The sequence below is a fragment of the Cyrtonyx montezumae genome, unplaced genomic scaffold (assembly GCF_038088225.1).
Source record: "Cyrtonyx montezumae isolate F1298 unplaced genomic scaffold, pur_monq_1.0 scaffold_9, whole genome shotgun sequence".
In the NCBI taxonomy this organism is placed as follows: domain Eukaryota; kingdom Metazoa; phylum Chordata; class Aves; order Galliformes; family Odontophoridae; genus Cyrtonyx; species Cyrtonyx montezumae.
The window spans coordinates 1,957,347-1,975,050 of NW_027072100.1; the positions used below are offsets into that span (position 1 = coordinate 1,957,347).

At 44.5% G+C, this 17,704-nt stretch overlaps 1 long non-coding RNA gene across 1 annotated transcript; it reads left to right on the plus strand.

Moving 5' to 3' along the window:
• The first annotated feature begins 12,464 nt into the window (after positions 1-12,464).
• Positions 12,465-15,623, plus strand: LOC136059934 (uncharacterized). The gene is made up of 3 exons (XR_010623315.1): positions 12,465-12,591; positions 12,911-13,017; positions 15,217-15,623. It is a non-coding gene; the product is annotated as an uncharacterized LOC136059934 (long non-coding RNA).
• The last annotated feature ends 2,081 nt before the right edge of the window (positions 15,624-17,704 follow it).

Below are 17,704 nucleotides of genomic sequence, written 5' to 3' on the forward strand. Positions count from 1 at the left end.
GTACTTCTAACCTTGATATGGCTGAAATGGAAGCGTGTGATGGCAGAAATTTTTGTTCAAAGTTTTGAAGTGTAAGAATCAGTTCAAAAACTGGGGGTTTTCTGTCTTGGTCCTCATATCTGTTGAACGTTGTCACTAGTGTACCGGCGTACCTTTCTGGTGCTGTTTTTGAAAGCTTCTGACATATTTCGGGTGTACTCCTTACTTTCTCTGGATCATGGTCCCGATCTTCAGGATCAAACGTGGGATCATATAGCATTTCTGCCACAGCTGTTTCTCTCAAATACTGGATGCCTTCCTCAATAGTTTTCCATCTTTTCACTTTAGGTGCCAGGTCACTCTTGTAGGGATATCTTTCCCTCACAGCTACTAACATTCGTTGCCAGAGGCTGGCGATTCCATCCATATACCTGCTGATCCCTCTGTCGACAGCTGGGTCACGGGCAATGTTTCCTAGTTGGCGAGCTTCATTACTGTCGAGGGACACGCTGTTGGCCCCGTTGTCCCAACACCGAAGCAACCAAGTGACAATACTCTCATCCGGACGTCGAATAAACTCCTTTCTTGAGCCTTGGATCTCAGACATTTTCATGGGTCGACGAAACATGGTAACTTTGACTCTCTCATCATCCTCATCATCACTATGTCCATGCCTCTCACTTTTCTTTGTTGCCTTTCTTGGTGGTGGTGGTGTTGAGGACCCCCCCTCGCCTGGATCTTCCTCTTCTTTCGCCACCTCTTCTTTGCGTTCTAGGCGTGAGGACACACGTTTCCATTTCTGGCCTTCCACCGGGGCAACTGACTTTGATACCGGTGCTTCCTTTGGCTGGTCAGATGTGCCTGGGAGGTTTTCCTCTTTGGCCTGAGCCTCAGTTTGGACACTCTCTCTCTCCAGAACAGTATATATGCCTCGGTAAGCATAAGCCAAGCCCCAGATAAGCTGTTCCACCTCAGATCTTTCTGAGCCGCAACACCCCTTACTCAGATAGAGGCCTAGCTCCTCAGGATCCTGCAAGTGTTCAGGAGTAAAATCCTATGGCACCGGGGGACCCCATGCTTCTAATTTCTTTCCTAAAACTCTCCACTTTCCCTGCCATTCAGCATTCTCTGTTTCTGGGAGAAGCTTCCTCCACATGGTGTAAAGTGCCATTATAAGGGATACATTCAGGAGGACTAATATCCCAAATGCTAACATAGTCCCTAAGCTGTAATCTTGAAAATTCATAAGGAACTGAGAGGAGAACCTGGACACCCATTCAAATATTGTTTAGTTTGTTAACATGGTATCATTTGTTACATTAGTCGGGGTGCCCAGGTATTTGGTAGGTGCCTCCATCACTGCTTTTAGTTTGTCATATAGGGACCAGGCTCCATAGATCAGACTGGCAAGCTTAACCAAGTTCCAATACGTTTTGAGCATTAAAAGGGAAAAAGCAATGCAATACAATCCCTGTAAGGGCAGTTTTAACAGAAACAGTAAAAACATTTTTTTTCTTTTACTCAAACAAGCTGGCAGCACCCGAAAAGTTTACAAATATCCCAGGACAACTGGCAGTACGCCCAGACTTCAAGGTCATGTTTTGCCGTACAGGACCTGCAGTACAGATAAGCTTCCGAACAAAAGACAGAGATTCACTCTAAAAGTATGTCTCTGCCTGGCTAAGGCAGCTAGTCGAGCCCCACACTGGGCGCCAAAATTGTCAGCGGTTTGCGGGACAGTTTGACCCGGTACCGTGACAATTGAGGCAGGGGACCCACGGGCCCACACCCCGGGGAAGGGGAAAGGGGAAAGGGAAAAAGGAGAAGGGAGATGGGCCTAGGAACAAAACAGCAGCAAAGATCTGAGGAGGAAAGCTATTTTACTAAATAGATATCAGAAAGGAAAAATAACACAACATAATATAATATAATTGGAATTGAGGCAAATGAATCAAATAAAATGAGCAAGAGAGAGAGTGTCCGATAAACCGAAGGCCTTACGCTAACGCTGAAGGCGGACGGCTGCAACAAACACCCACTGCCGAGCTCGGTCCCGAAGGGAAGAGCGAGTCCCGTGACTGCAGACAGTTTTTATCTTTCCCTCTGAGCGTAAACACGTAAGAACGCAAAGCATCGCGAAGTCCTCTGGAGAATGGAGTTCTTCTTCTCTTCTGAGACAGGCATATCTGGAACTAACGATGATCCACGGAGCTGGAACATTAACTCCTTAACTCCCAATACTCCACATGATGTTATGATGTGGAATATCAACAATACAACAAAAATCACAAAACCATAACACCAGAGAATGAAAAGACGTATGCCCTCTTCACGGATGGATCATGTCGTATCGTTGGGAAGCATCGCAGATAGAAGGCTGCTGTGTGGAGCCCCACACGACGAGTTGCAGAGGCCACCGAAGGAGAAGGAGAGTCAAGCCAATTTGCGGAGGTAAAGGCTGTCCAGCTGGCCTTAGATGTGGCTGAACGGGAGAGGTGGCCCATGCTATATCTTTATACTGACTCTTGGATGGTGGCAAATGCTTTATGGGGGTGGTTGCAGCATTGGGCACAGGACAACTGGCAACGGAAGGGTAAACCTATTTGGGCTGCTGAACTGTGGAAAGACATTGCTGCCCGAACAAAAAGGTTGGGTGTAAAAGTGCGCCATGTAGATGCTCATGTGCCCAAGAATTGAGCTACTGAAGAGCAGAGAAATAACCATCAGGTAGATCGAGCTGCCAGAATTGAGGTGTCTCAGATCGATTTGGACTGGCAGAGCAAAGGAGAGCTATTTTTAGCTCGGTGGGCCCATGAGACCTCAGGCCATCAAGGAAGGGATGCGACCTATAAGTGGGCTAGAGACCGAGGGGTGGACTTAACTATGGATGCCGTTGCACAGGTTATCCATGACTGTGACACATGTGCCATAATTAAACAGGCCAAGAGGATGAAACCCCTCTGGCAGGACGGGTGATGGGAAAAGTATAAATATGGGGAGGCGTGGCAGGTTGATTCTATCACCTTGCCACGAACTCGCGATGGTAAGCGTTACATGCTCACCACGGTGGAGGCGACCGCTGGGTGGCTTGAGACATACTCAGTATCCCATGCTACCGCCCGAAACACCATCTTAGGGCTCGAGAAACAAGTCCTATGGCGACATGGCACTCCAGAGAGAATTGAGTCCGATAATGGGACTCATTTCAAAAATTCTCTTGTGGATATCTGGAGCAAAGAACACGGCATTGAATGGATCTACCATATCCCCTACCATGCACCAGCTGCTGGTAAGATCGAGCGCTACAACGGGTTGTTAAAAACCACGTTGAGAGCAATGGGTGGTGGGACGTTCAAGCACTGGGAGAAGCATCTGGCAGAAGCCACCTGGCTGGTCAACACTAGGGGATCAGTCAACCGAGAGGGTCCTACACAGTCCAGCTCCCTACAGACCATAGAGGGAGATAAGGTCCCTGTGGTACATGTGAGGAGCATGTTGGGAAAAGCGGTGTGGGTCCTTCCAGCCTCTGGAAAGGGCAAATCCCTCCGTGGAACCGTTTTTGCGCAGGGACCTGGGTGCACCAGGTGGGTAATGGATAAAAATGGGGACGTCCAGTGTGTCCCACAAGGGAATTTGATATTGGGGGAATGCAGTCTGTAATTACGTGTGTATGTATGTATATATATATGTTTCTATGTAACTTATGTTATTACTGTTTTAGTTATGTATAGATGTGTGTTAAGCATGATGTGATGATGTGGAATAAAGGGTGGAATGTTGTGGTTTTGTGTTTTTGATGCCGGTATTCCACATCAGAGCATCATGCAGCAGTTAAGGAGTTAAGGCTGTGGGAGCAGCAGAGGGGAGGGGCAGAGCTCCGCACCGGATGCCAGGCGGTGCTCTGTGTGGAGGTTCAGCACCTATGCTTCCCCTGCAGGTCCTCCTTAACGTAAGCTCACAGCTTTTGGTTTGGAAATTTTTTATCTCGCTCTCAATCGTTCAATTTCATTATATTTAGTAAAGTTACCGTTCCTTCTCAGATCGTGCCGTTGTTTTCTTGTAGACCCATCTCTTCCTGCTGTTTCCCCCTCCACCCCGGAGCGCGGCTCTGCTAGGGTGGCCGCGCGGCCACTGACGCAGTTTCTTTTTTTTCTCTCCTCTCTCCCTTCTCGGTTACCTTTGGGATACTGGAAGCTCGATCTACCTTATGGTTTTTTTTCTGCTCTTCAGCAGCTCGATTCTTGGGCACATGAGCATCTACATGACGCACTTTTACACCCAACCTTTACGTTCAGGCAGCAATGTCTTTCCACAGTTCAGCAGCCCAAATAGGTTTACCCTTCCGTTGCCAGTTGTCCTGTTCCCACTGCTGCAACCACCCCCATAAAGCATTTGCCACCATCCAAGAGTCAGTATAAAGATATAGCATGGGCCACCTCTCCCGTTCAGCCACATCTAAGGCCAGCTGGACAGCCTTTACCTCCGCAAATTGGCTTGACTCTCCTTCTCCTTCGGTGGCCTCTGCAACTCGTCGTGTGGGGCTCCACACAGCAGCCTTCCATCTATGATGCTTCCCAACGATACGACACGATCCATCAGTGAAGAGGGCATACGTCTTTTCATTCTCTGGTAGTTCGTTATATGGTGAGGCCTCTTTAGCACGTGGTATCTCCTCTGATGGGGATGTTCCAAATTTCTTGCCTTCAGGCCAGTCCATGATCACCTCCAGGATTCCTGGACGGTTGAGGTTCCCCATCCGAGCTCGCTGTGTAATCAGTGCAATCCACTTACTCCAGGTGGCATCAAAAGCATGATGGGTGGGGTGAACCTTTCCTTTGAACATCCAATTCAGCACTGGCAGTCGAGGTGCCAGGAGGAGCTGTGTCTCAGTACCAATTACTTCAGAGGCAGCCCGAACCCCCTCGTATGCTGCCAAAATCTCCTTCTCAGTTGGAGTGTAGCACTCCTCTGAACCCCTGTACGCTCTGCTCCAAAATCCAAGGGGTCGGCCTCGGGTCTCCCCAGAGGCTCTTTGCCACAGACTCCAAGTGGGACCTTTCTCTCCAGCAGCAGTGTAGAGGATGTTTTTCACATCCTTTCCCAACCGTACTGGCCCAAGGGCTACAGCACGGGCTATCTCCTGCTTAATTTGCTCAAAGGCCTGTTGCTGTTCAGGACCCCATGCAAAATTATTCTTTATTTGAGTCACTTGATAGAGCGGGCTGACTATGAGGCTGTAGTTTGGGATGTGCATCCTCCAAAAACCTACTACACCCAGAAAAGACTGTGTCTCTTTCTTGCTAGTGGGTGGTGACAAACTGGTGATTTTGTCAATCACATCTCCTGGAATGTGACGACTTCCATCTTGCCATTTTATTCCCAGGAACTGAATTTCTTGGGCAGGTCACTTCACTTTGTTCCATTTAATAGCAAAACCACATCCAGAAGAATTTGGATTATTCGCTCTCCTTTTTTAAAAACTTCCTCTGCTGTATCACCCCACACAACAATGTCATCAATGTACTGGAGGTGCTCAGGTGCCCCACCCTGTTCCAGTGTGGTTTGAATCAGCCCATGGCAGATGGTTGGGCTGTGTTTCCACCCCTGGGGCAAACAGTTCCAGATGTACTGAACACCCCTCCAGGTGAAAGCAAACTGTGGTCTGCACTCTGTGGCCAAAGGAATAGAAAAGAATGCATTGGCAATGTCAATAGTGGCATACCACTTGGCTGCTTTTGACTCCAGTTCATACTGCAGCTCCAACATATCTGGCACAGCAGCACTCAGTGGGGGTGTGACTTCATTCAGGCCACGGTAATCTACCGTCAGCCTCCATTCTCCACTGGCTTTACGCACTGGCCATATGGGGCTGTTAAAAGGTGAGTGAGTTTTGCTGATCACTCCCTGGCTCTCTAGCTGATGCATCAAATTATGAATGGGGAGCAAGGAATCCCTGTTGGTGCGGTACTGCCGTCTGTGGACCGTTTTTGTAGCGATAGGTACCTGCTGCTCTTTCACTTTCAGTACCCCCACAACAGACGGATCTTCTGACAGGCCAGGTAAAACAGACAGCTGCTGAATGTTGTCTGCATCTACAGCAGCTATTCCAAAAGCCCATCGGTTCCCCTTGGGATCCTTGAAATGTCCCCTTCTGAGATAGTCAATACCGAGTATGCATGGAGCCCCCTGTCCAGTCACTATGGGATGCTTCTGCCAGGTTTTACCGGTGAGGCTTATTTCTGCCTCCAACACAGACAGTTCCTGAGAACCCCCAATCACTCCAGAAATATGAATCAATTCTGTCCCTTTATAACTCGAGGGCATCAGAGTGCACTGTGCACCAGTGTCCACCAGTGCCTTATATCTTTGTGGCTCTAATGTGCCAGGCCATCTAATCCACACAGTCCAATACACTCTGTTATCCCTTTCCCTCCCCTGGCTGAGGGCAGGGCCCCTCTATTGGTTACCTGCAGTGACGGGAGCAATTTCATTGGTGGCTGATCTCTGCTGTAGTTCTCTCACCCGTGCTCGCAGTGCAGGAGTGGGTTTTTTATGCCACTTCCTCATGTCCTCTCCGTTTTCTCGTAAGAAGCTCCACATGGCCACACGTGACATGATGTTACTGCCGTCATTTGCTCGTGCAGAGAGGCGGTTGCCTTTGGTGGCCGAGACTTTCAACAGTTTGATAAATTGCTTCATCAGATTCTTTGGGTCATGCTCGTCTTCATCAGGTGTTTCCAATACTGACACAGGTTCATCCCTATTCATCAGTAATGACAGTTCCTCCAGTATAGTTTTCTTTATCTCACCTACTTCTTCTGCTACTATAGCTGCAATGGAAGCACGTGATGGTGGAAACTGTTGTTCAAAGTTTTGGAGTGTAATAGTCAATTCATAAACTGGGAGTCTTCTTTCCTGACCCTCGAATCTATGGAACATTGCTACCAGTGTACTTGCGTACCTCTCTGGTGCTGTTTTTGAGAGCTTGCGATATACATCAGGTGTACACCTTACTCTATCAGGATCACGGTCCTGGTGTGGATTGTTAGGGACAAAATTGGGATCATACAGCATCTCTACTACGGCTGTTTCTCTCAAAAATTGGATGCCTTTCTCCACGGTGTTCCATCTTTCCACCTTAGGCTCCAGATCATCCTTGTAAGGATATCTATCCTTTATAGCCACTAGTACTCATTCACAGAGGGTAGCGACTCCATTCAGACATCTGCCAATTCCTCTGTCGATAGCTGAGTCTCGAGCAATGCTTGCCAGTTGGCGGGCTTCGCTGCCATCTAGGGACACGCTGCTGGCACTGCTGTCCCAACACCGCAGCAACCAGGTGACAATAGATTCACCTGAGCGCCGTACAAATTCCTTTCTTGAACCTTGTATTTCAGTCATCTTTAGGGGCCGACGAGTAGTGGTTACAGTGACTCCATCATCATCGCTGTCTTCTCCATGTCTCTAACTTTTCTTAGTGGCCTTTCTAGGTGGTGGTGGTGGTGGTGCTGAGGAGGGCCCCTCGCCTGGATCTTCCTTTTTTTTCTCTGCTTCTTCTTCTTTCCGTTCTAGGCACGAGGATGGCCGTGTCCATTTCTGGCCTTCCACAGGGGCAACCGACACTGATACCGGTGCTTCCTGTGATTGGTCAGGTTTAACTTCGAGGTTTTCATTTTTGCTTTGGACCTTGGTTTGGAAACCATTTCTCTCCAAAATATCAATTATAGCTCGATAAGCACAAGCCAGACTCCAAACAATACATTCCTTCTCAGATCGTCCTGAGTCACATGACTCCTTACCTAAACACTCACTGAATTTCTCAGGATCCCACAGGTGCTCAAGATCAAAACTGCATAACACCGGGGGTCCCCACGCTTCTAATTTCTTTCCTAATTTTTTCCACCTTCCCTGCCATTCAACACTCTCTGGTTTTGAGGAAGGCTTCCTCCACATGATATAAATTGCCAAGAGAGCATTCAGAAAAACAGATAACACAGTTGTCAGGTTGACATCTTGAATATAGGTAAAGACCTGAAAAGAGTAACTGGAAACCATTCTAAATGCCGCATAATCTGTCATGTTAGCCAGAGTGTCTAGGCAGGAGGCATGTAACCCCCTCAGCACACTAAAGTAGCTGTATATCCACATTACTCCGGTGCTGAACGCGAGGAGCTTAAAAAGACGCTAGCATGCTATAAGGTACATGAAAAACCTTAGTCCACTCTGCACCAGATTTACAATGGAGTGCCAATACTGCATTGCCCGCATTCTCCACCAATAATTGTCACGGTGTTATCCATGACAGTAACCCAAAGGAAACCGAGAAGGGAGAGAGGAGAGAAAAAAAAGAAACTGCGTCAGTGGCCGCGCGGCCGCCCGAGCAGAGCCGCGCTCCGGGAGGGGGAGGGGGAAACAGCGGGAAGAGATGGGTCTACAAGAAAACAACGGCACGATCTGAGAAGGAACGGTAACTTTACTAAATCTAATGAAATTGAACAATTGAGAGAGAGATAAAAATTTCCAAACCAAAAGCTGTGAGCTTACATTAAGGAGAAAAGTGCAGGGGACCAAGCGCCCCCTCGCATCCGGTGCGGAGCTCCGCCCCTCTGCTGCTCCCCCAGCATTAACTCCTTAACTGCTGCATGATGCTCTGATGTGGAATACCGGCATCAAAACCACAAAACCACAACATGTGCCCTGGCACTAAGGGCAGATCCCATTCTGGGTGCAATGAACACAGCATGGCCAGCCAGGCAGAAGTGGGGATTCTCCTGCTCTATCTAGCACTGGTGTGGCCTCACCTTGAATCTTGTGCGCAGCTCTTGTCTCCACAACATGAAAAGGACATTAAGGTCCTTGGATGCGTTCCCAGGAGGACGCAGAGCAGGCAGCAGGGCGGGGAGGTGTGTGCTGAGAGGAAAGCCTGAGGGCACCGGGGCTGCTAAGTCTGGAGGCCGAGAGGCGGCCTCACTGCACACTGCAGCTCCTGAGGAGGGGGAGCACAGGGAGCTGCTGGGATCTGCTCCTGGGAAGCAGTGGTGGGACAGGAATGGTGCTGAGATGTGCCAAGGGAAGGTCAGGAAACGTCCCCTTACTCTGCAGGCGGTCAGAGATAGGGGGCAGGTTTCCTCATGATGCCCTAAGATGCATTTGAACAACACCCTCCATCATATGCTTCTACTTTTGGTTAGCCCTGAAGTGGTCAGGGCATTGGATTCTGTGACTTTTGTAGGTCCCTTCCAACTGAACTGTCCTGTACTCCTGTGGCGTCTGCCACTGGAGGTTTATTGTTTTCTGTCTTGGCAGTATGGGTATCGCTCGTCTTCCAGATTCCTGTGATAATTGTATCCCTTATCCTAAAGACAGAATCCAGTCTCTCATCCCTACTTCCAATGTGGAATTCAGTTGCACTAAGAGGGATGCTTCTCCAGGCTTTCAGAGCCACAGATCACTCATGGGTGCAAGATGCAGTCACAAAGCTGGCAGGTGGGACTCAGGTTAAGGAAAAAAACATCAGGAAGACCTTCATCAGCTCACGTTAGTGCGCTTCTCATTTATGAAAGAAGCATTTTTCACACAGGAAAACTGTTCAAATCAGGTTACAGAAGCATTGAGCACCAGAAAATATATGATTCTGTTTCATCAAGCCCCTGTTTGTGTGTGTATCAGACCCTGGATGAATCTTAAGCACTACTTGGTATTTTTGCTCTAATGGTACTGCTCTCTGTATGCCACTCACACGTCTACACTAGTTAGACTCTTTTTCTTTTTTTTTTTTTTAAATCTCTCCAGAGCAATTCAAAGCTGTAAGAAGGTATTCAGCTTATAAAATGATGGCAGCAAATTCCCTTCTTAGTAAAAGGAATCTTTTAATGTTGTCATTCATGGACTGGTGTGCTTGGGAAGGTAGATGGCACTATTTTATGTAAACGTTGCTGTAAGCATCACTGATGAGCATTATAAGTGTATTGGATGTGTAACAGTTTGCCTTATATTAAGCAGACTGTGTAAGAAGGTTTGCCTTTTAATTTAAACTGGTCTTCATGAGACATCACTTCGGAACCATTGCCTATGATACAGCTTTTATCTTTTCTGATGTCTTTCATTAAGATAGTATTTGTTGAATTTTCTTTATTTGGACTTTTCTGACTTGCAACATTTTGCTTGTGGTCAGCTTATCTGAGTTGCAGACATACAGTATGTGCTTGCTAAAAAAGAAAATACAGCTTCTTTAACCCCCGTTACCTATTTGTGCTCAATTTATTCTGAAATATATTGCTGTTTCCTCTATGTTCATTGTACTACTTCTAACTAAAACTGATATTAATAGTTTTATAAGGAAATGCTGAGGACAACAAAGAAAATCTTCAGAGTATCAATATAATGAGCGACTCGACAGCACACATACTCACAACACAGTGCACCTAGAATGTTGCTTTTAAGCTATTAACTACATTTTTAATTTTCTTTCTCTGATTTCTCAGGTAAAGAACATCTCCACACCTAGAGAGTTTTGTTCTAATAAATGGCATTTGGAATCCATCATTATTTTTCAGGCTTCTGACACTATTGTTAGAAACAAGCATCAGAACTTTTCAGAGAGAAAGCCAGAACTGCGGAAGACCTATGTCAACGGTTTACGGGCAGGTTCGGCCCGGTTCCGTGACGATTGGTGCGGGGGACCCACGGACCCACGCCCCAGGAAAGGGAAAGGGGGAAAGGGAAAAGGGAAAAGGTGTTCAGGAGAAAAGTTCCATGACACCGGTGATGTCCATTTCTCTAAAGTCTCTCCTAAGTCCCTCCAAACTCCCTGCCGGTCAGTATTCTCTGGCTCTAGGGAGGGTTTTCTCAAAATATTATAAATACAAATACTGAGTAAAAGTACGTTCAGGGAGATTGACACCACAAACATTACGAGCATTGGATGAGCATTCAGAAAATGCATAATGAATTCAAAGGAGAGGCCAGAAGTCTGTTTAAAAATCACAAGTTCCATAGAGTTAGCAACTTCATCCGGAGTTACTCCCTCCGGAACTGAATGCCACATCGTATACAAAAGCCACGAAGGTATTTCCATCAGTGTTTTTAGTTTATCATATAGAGACCAAGCTCCATGGATCAGACTGGCAGACTTGATTCAGTCCCAGTACGTTGTGAGCATTACAAGGGAAAAAGCAATGAAATGCAGTCTCTTTAAGACCAGTTTAAAAAGAGAAAACGTTTTTTTTTGTTGTTTTTTTTTCTTTACTAAAACTAGCTGACGGTACCTGAAAAGTTTACAAATATCCCAGGACAACTGGCAGTACGCCCAGACTTCAAGGTCGTGTTTTGCCGTACAGCACCTACAGTACAGATAAGCCTGCTAACGAGAGACAGAGATTCACTCTAAAAGTATGTCTCTGCTCAGCTAAGGCAGCTGGTTTTGTCCCTGTTCAGGCGCCAAAAATGTCAGCGGTTTACGGGCAGGTTCGGTCCGGTTCTGTGACAATTGGTGCGGGGGACCCACGGACCCACGCCCCAGGAAAGGTGAAGGGGGAAAGGCAAAAGGGAAAAGGGAGATGGGCCTAGGAACAAAACAGCGGCAACGATCTGAGGAGGAAAGTTAATTTACTAAATAAGATATCAGAAAGCAAAATAACACAATATAATACAATATAATTGGAATTAAAGCTAATAATTTAAATAAAATGAGCAAGAGAGAGTGTCTGATAAACCTAAGGCCTTACGCTAACGCTGAAGGCGGACGGCAGAGAGCACCCACTGCTGAGTCGATCCCAAAGGAAAGAGAGTGTCCCGTGACCGCAGACAGTTTTTATCTTTCCCTCTGAGCGTAAACACATAAGAACACAAAGCATCGCAAAGTCCTCTGGGGAATGGAGTTCTTCTTCTCTTCTGAGACAGGTATACCTGGAACTATCGATGATCCACAGAGCTGGAGCATTAACTCTTTAACTCTAAATGCACTACATGATGTTATGATGTGGAATACCACTACCAAAAATCATAAAACCATGACAACCTGTTATCTGGAAGACTTTTGTATAGATGCTGGAAGTTCTGGGGCATAAGATTGTATTAAGATTTCCACTTACTGTGGAAATCTGTCAGGCTTGTTTATAGTAATTCACTCAACTGAAAGAAAGAAAGAAAAAAAAAAAAACAGAAACAGTTCAGTATTTAGTCTGATACCTACTTAATATTGGTTTCATTCCGTAACTGCTCGAAGACCAGTGCCCATAAGCCAGATTTCTCTAAAATCATATTTTAATGTTGAACTGAATTTGAGCAAGTAAACAGATGCATAGTTTTGTAACAGCCATCCGTGATAAAAACAAAACAAAAAACAAATCAAACAGCTTAAATTAGCAACAGTTTGAGATTACATCCCTGTTGTGTCTGACAACAAAAAGTATAGAAGGCTTTTTAAATAAAGGGCCAGAAAAAAAAATTAAACTAATTCCACCAGAAAAAACTTGTTAGTTGTAGCTGCTCGTGGAACAGATGTTCCATGTACTTTGTGAATTATGAAAATCAAGTGAAGAGAAAAAGCCCACCAGCACACATGGAGGACTTCTGTCTTCAAGTTATTCTTCACTTCTGGACAACATCTCTGTAAGTAGTGCTTTCTTCTGTGTTATATGCAGTCATTACGCAAAGATAGAAGTGGCATTGCAGTAGTGTTGTGCTAGTGCAAAGAATATTAAAGCTTTGCAGTATTGGCAGTGCTAGTTATTGATTACAGCTGAATGCAATTTCTACTTTCAAAGAAGTATACTTTTTAGTATACATTCTGCTCACAGTGTTCTGTGAAGAGAAAATATCCATTGCTTTTGTCAATGTTAGTTTGATTTGCAGTGTATGAATGGAGGTATTTAGGTATTTGGAACCTACTGATTTCTTTATAAAACAAAATATTTACTTTTTTCTTCAGAAAATCAGGTGCTCTGAGATTCATAGGAAGGAGCCACTAGGAATCAGAATGATGTCATTCCCATAAAAAGGGGGAAAAATATACAAAGGCGGAACATGAGAATCAAGGTGAGACAAAAAATCTTTTTGCCTTTTGACTTTTTGATCCAAAGACAAATAATGTGAAGCAAGCCAAAACAGCAGTATTTCGATTGAACTTGCTCTATTCCACTGAATGGGGCAGTAAATGAAATAATAGGCAGTCAGGAAGAGAATGAAGGAAAAATAAGTGAATTATTTAAAAAGATTTTTCTAATTGCAGTCAGAGGTAGTTTGCAGCATCAGCTCTGAAACAATAGGTAATATTCCGGACCTCTTCCTCCTGTTTCTGAAGAAGAGCACAAGTTGTTGAAGACAGTTTAACCAGTGTGGCCTTCTCTGCCCCAAATCTACCATGAGTATCACTTTGAGTGGGGAAACTCTTGCATCTCAGTTGCCTTACTTCTCAGTCCTGCTCAGTCTTTACAGCCCCATCAGGAATGTTCTGTGTCAGAGAAGGACAAATAGAATGAGATAAGTGTCCTATCATTGCCACCTTTGTGGCATTGAGCTCCTCTTGGAGCTCCCAGAACAGCATTTCCCTGTTGTCAGCAATGGGAGTTGAGAATCATTTCAAGCTGGTTGGCTATAAGAGTCCCAGGTAATACAGACTGGTTTGTATCCACACTGCCTGTGCCAGGTCTGTTTTGAGTGCACTGGGTCAGGATCCTAATTGTTATGGAATGTTCCTGACTGTTTCACAGCTGGGTCAGCTCTCTGTAGGGACATACTGTTCATAGTATGGTAGACTTTAGTCTTCCTTGGACTTTCTCTCTTCATCAGCCATATCTGTGTGAATAATAGTGTGACTCTTTTGCTTTAATTTTACACATTTTTATCTTTTAGTATTTGCTTTTCCCTTAAAAAAAAAAAAAGAAAGATAAAAGAAAATGAGGTGAAGGAAAGCTGTAAGTTATTATAAAATTTTTTCAAGACTAATAGAATTCAAGTCATCTATGTATTTTGTTTCTATAAGTATTTCCCTTTTCTTCATGTTCTATCAGATAAGGCAGTGCTAATTTAGTATTTAGTTAATTGCTTAAATCTGCACTTGTGGAAGGTATAGGACAGAATTTTTTGATTAGAACATTCTTATTTCTTTCCATGCCTGGGCGCTGAGCCAGCTGAAAGTAGTTGCTGTTTCCTCTCTTTCTGGCTTCCCACTCTTGCCTCCACACCCTTTGGTCAGTTGAGGTCTTACCACTCCAGAAAAATGTATATGATTTTTTTCTGGAAATTTCTACAGCGGACTGTTTCTGTAGCGCTATCAGCACTGTCTCAGATGAAGCACGGCTTGCAGCATTAATTATGTCTGCAACACAACTAACAAACCTAGTTTGCACACTGCCTGATGGAGACGATAGGACTCAGTAACCTATCTTTCATGCTTCCCGGTTCCCTGTCCTACAGTCACTTGATCTTACAAGGATGTGAGTCTCCTACTGGTATGACAGTAACAGAGACGATACCTTAATTGGCAGAGACTTCTGCTTTGAGATGTCCAGTGATACAGGCTGTTGTGACCTTTTTTACAGACTGTAACTGTACAGTTAATTCAGCGTTTCTGTGAACCAGGAGTCCTGAGAGCTAATGTTAATGTATTTGTACACAGAACATGCAATTGCATGTATGAAAGGTCTGCTGAGGGATCCGTGACTCCCATCTGGTAGTGGCTTTGAAAGTTACGAGTTGTTTGCCTGGGAACATCCACCTTAAATTTCTGGCTGTAGGTCAGTTCCTCCAGGGTGAGCTCGAGTGAGCGCTTTCACCTATGCCTCACCAACCTTGATGAAACTGAGCAGCTGCAATTGAAGTTGAGAAAGTCTGTTCAGAAAAGTGAGAACTGTACAATAAACGAATAACATTCAAAAGGGGTTGGGAAACTGTCGTGAAGAGCATCTCACATCTTGTATGAGTTAATGTTGCAGCTGTTCAATGTGTTTATGCTGCAGACAAGAAAAGTTGGTCAAATTGGCTTTGTGGAGATATTCCCTGTAATCTGAATTTGTTAAGAGGTCATTACATGGCTTTTGTCATTTCTGTTAAGATCGCGTGTCATATTCTTTCTCTAGTGGAACTGTTTAAAGATTCAGATGAATCTTTAAATGTTTAGATGAAATCTTAATAGATGTACCTTATTCATTGCTAAATTTACAACTCTACAGCTTATGAACAAAATGAAGGCTCTTTGTCTTTTCAGGATGTGTTTTTTTTTTTTTTTTTTTTTAGCTGGAATATGAAAAAGAGCTTTTTGTTGTTCGATGCAAGCAAATGGAGGAGAGTTATCACTGCTTCTAGAGGTCTTCATGTGCAAGAAGATTGAAAGCATTTCTTGAGCAGAGCATACTGTGGGAGTGAGTGGAACAGAACAAAATGAGGGGCATACTCTTCTGCTGACGGATCAGACCTGCCAGGTCTGAAGATGCAAGTACCAAGGCATAGCTTAGAGTAGCCCTAAAGCTTCTTTAAGTTGTGCTTGGAAAACAGTTATTGGACTTGAAGGGGTCATTTTAGTGTATTTTAAAAGCATGTTTATAGTTCACACCATTTTTTCTGTAATCACCCTAGGTGTGGTATTGTCACAATCTGACTTCTTCACTATCATTTCTACTTTTAATAAAACTTCAAAAATGTAACCTTCACATGTCTTTTCGATTGTCTGAGTAAGCTGCCTCAAGTAGCTCAGTGTTATCATGCTGATACTGCAGAAAGTGTGAAACTGATGTAGAGATCAGAGATTCACAGTTGTTCTAGTGGTATTAACTAGATGCACAGTGTTATTAAGTTCTATACCTGCTGTCTCACAGCTCTGCTCTGTTGTGCTAGATGCTCCACAGAGTCCTGCACTTACTAAAACTATGTATACAGCTGTCATGTTCAGCAATAAATACTGATAGTGATATACGGTATTGCCATAGTAGTAGCTCTTGACCTATTGCTATAAGCTGATGGACATACTAGTGAGTGGTTTTTTGCTTATCTCCATCAGTTGGGCACCTTAATATGCAAAGTGTTTCTTAGCCAAATATTTCTATATGGATTTTGATGGTTAAAATGAATAAAACCGTAAAGGAGGGCATGTGCTAGTAGTTTCTCAGGAACCTTCCCCTTGACGTCTGTTACCTGATTCAGCAGTCATTCCTCCAGCTGAAGATGAAGCTAAAAGAAGCATGGAATACATGTCTAGAAGGAGGATAACTTATGAATCTGGTTAATCTGTGTCTGTACTGTTGTTGCAGTAAAACTATGGGTTTCTTTGGGGAAGGTTAGTGTCATTTAAACAATTTGAGAGTACTTAACACAACAGCTAGCTTTGATAAGTGACTATATTCCAATATGTCTTAACTCAGCTGCTTCAACTTGGGAACATATCTGCTAAAAGGGGACTTATTCTAAACAGAAACTTAGGTAACTTTTAACGACGTTGAACTGAAAAGTGTGTTTATAGTTGTACACATTCTCTGTCGGGTGTACTCATGAAGAATTAAGGAACTGTTAAATTGAGCTTAAGATGATCAGTGTGCTTGTTTGGATGATGATAATGAGAAATGAATGGTTTTATGTTGTTACAGGTGGGCTGTCAATTAAAACTGGCTCTGGTGATAACGTTGTTTTAGTAAGGAACATAAACCAGCTTTAAAGCTAAACAAACTGTTACTCTGTTTTAGCATAGCAAGTCAAACTATTTTACTCAGTGGACCGATTTATGAAATTGTCCTCAGTTGTGTGGATTTTTTTTCTGACTGATGATTTTTAGTGGACTTTGGGATGCCTCCTAAGAATCAGGAAGGAGGCAGCTCTCACAGGGCTCTGGCCAAGCATATTTTTTTTGTACAGATGGTACCAGTGAGTAAAAATTGTTGGATATCTCTGGAGAGCTCTCACTGCAAATACAAACCAAAAGTAGTCCATTCTTTCTTTACCATGCTCTCTGCTGCACGAGGCTGGTGTACACTGAGTACTGGGTTAGCTGGTTCCTTGCTCCTGGTTGTGGGCAACAGGTTGAAGGAGAAGCGAAGGAGCTTTATCTGACAGTGTGAAGTTTCTGTATGAGCAGGAGAGTATCAGGTTAGACTACTCATCCTCCTGAATTTTACTCCTAAAAGGATGGACATCAATAAAAGAGTAGTAGTCAAACACGACCTGTGCAAAATGTGGCCAGACTGTAGTGTCTGTTTGAAAACTGTCAGAAACAGTTCCGGAGGTACAGGGTCCTTTGAAGGTGCCTGCAGATCAACTAAGTTTCCAAGCAGCACGAGTACACAAAAGAGTGACTGCAGTTCCAAGTTGAGGGCTGCTGGAAGGAATAGTTGCGCATATCAGGTCATGGATTTATATGTTGATGTTTTCAAATATTATAGCCTACAATTTGAAAAGGGAAGTGAGTAGTATGTTGTATTTCACCCAGTGAAACACCCAACCATTTGCAATAAAGAGAAATTCTGCAGCTTAGCAGATGATCCTCAGTTTGAGAGTGGTTGATAACACCAAATGGCAATGTTGTCATCAGAGGAACCTCAGCGCGCTGGACAAAGGGGCTGACAGGAACCCCGTTAAACTGTGGAAAGAGGAATCCAAGGTTCTGCACAGAGAGAGAAAAAGCACCATGCACATCTGAGAGGGCAACAGTGGAAAGCAGGTTTGCAAGAAAGGGTCTGGGAGTCCTGATGGGCACCAAGTTGAATGCGTCAGGTGCGTGGCAGACCAACAGCATCGG